Source organism: Euprymna scolopes, chromosome 27 (genome assembly GCF_053919585.1).
Source record: "Euprymna scolopes isolate OS-2025 chromosome 27, ASM5391958v1, whole genome shotgun sequence".
Lineage (NCBI taxonomy): Eukaryota > Metazoa > Mollusca > Cephalopoda > Sepiida > Sepiolidae > Euprymna > Euprymna scolopes.
In genome coordinates, this window is record NC_136508.1 from 48,756,016 (window position 1) to 48,757,721 (window position 1,706).

Consider the following 1,706-nt stretch of genomic DNA (forward strand, 5'->3'; position numbering starts at 1 on the left):
AAACAAGGAAGACACTAAAAAGAATATAATTTTCGAATATGTCGAAAAATAACAATTACAAAGTTAAGCAAAAAATAAAAGCGGCACAAATAGAATGCACAAAAAATTGTTTAAACGCAAACGAATATTGGTTGGAATGTTGATGGAAAAGCATGTAGGATTGAAAAATACGAAGATGGTTCGACAATACCAACTTAATTTCTTTTGGTTACTTTGTATAAACGTAAAAATAACAAATGAAGGTAACTTGCGAAATCGAAATGGAATACCCTTCAGAAATAAATAATATTACTATAGAAAACTAATTCTACCCTATGCGACGAAGGCCATCAACTCCCCATATTTCCTCCTATAACACAGAACAAGCTAGGTAACATACAAATATCCGTGCATGAGGTCGCCAAGCTAATCAAGAACCTAGATTCCAGTAAAGCAACTGGCCCTGATGACATCCCAATTATAGTGTTAAAAAAGCTTCAACCAGAACTTGCTCCCGTATTACGAAACTGTTTAAGCGCTGCCTTAAGGAGAAGTGCTTTCCGACTCCCTGGAAGACCTCATCAGTTTGCCCTGTATTTAAGAATTCAGGTGATAAGTCATCTCCCTCTCAGTACAGACCAATAAGTCTCCTGTGTGTTATGAGTAAATTGCTGGAATCCATATTAAATAGAGAAATAGTCAACCATCTCAGCAGGAATAACCTTCTTAGTGACACACAATATGGTTTCCGCTCTGCAAGATCTACCGCAGATGTGCTGACGGTTATATCCCACAGGATTAGTGAATCTCTTGACAAAGGCTTCCTTTCTAGGGCAATTGCTGTTGACATATCAAAGGCCTTCGACAAGGTATGGCATAAGGGTCTACTTCACAAGATTTCCAGCTACGGTATAACTGGAAATGTTTTCTCAATCATTAAATCATTTCTTTCCGATAGACTCATAAGAGTAGTGGTAGATGGACAAACATCGGAGGCCTGCAATATAAACGCTGGAGTCCCTCAGGAGTCAATCCTGGGCTCAACTCTCTTCCTGATCTACATCAATGACCTACCTAAACACATACTTAAATCATTCGTTGACATCTATGCTGATGACACGACCATCTACGGCAACACATCAAAGGCTGTAAATGACAAAGTTCTCTCTGATTCTCTCTCCTCTGATCTCGAGCGCGTGGTTCAGTGGGGGAAGATGTGGCTGGTTACCTTTAATGCATCCAAAACCAAACTCCTATCCTTACATCATCAACGCTCTGATCCCCATCTGGCATCAATTGTGATGGATGGCTCTCGTCTGGGTGAGGCCCCGTGTTTTGACAAGCTTCTGGGTTTGACTTTTACTCCTGATCTGAAATGGAACACGTGCATCAAGTCTGTTGCCAAGGTCGCTCTGCTCATGGAATCTACGTTTGGATTTAGGCACAGATAAAGAGTGGGGGAAATTTTTTACTGTAGTTTCAGCCAGACGGGTGTTTCTCGTGAAAGATTGGCGAGGGGGGACCAGAGATTGGAGCTCAGAGAGAGAGAGAGAGAGCACTTGCCATGGAAATAACTCTAAAATAAAGACAGGCTCGCAACGTCTCTTCTGTGGGAGAGAGGCTGCAGGGAAAAGAAAATGACATCCCCCACTAAGCCACGAATCTATTTTGTACTCTTTCAAGGCAGGATAGGTTGTTTTCAGCAGCTTCTGCCCAGATGTGGCAGC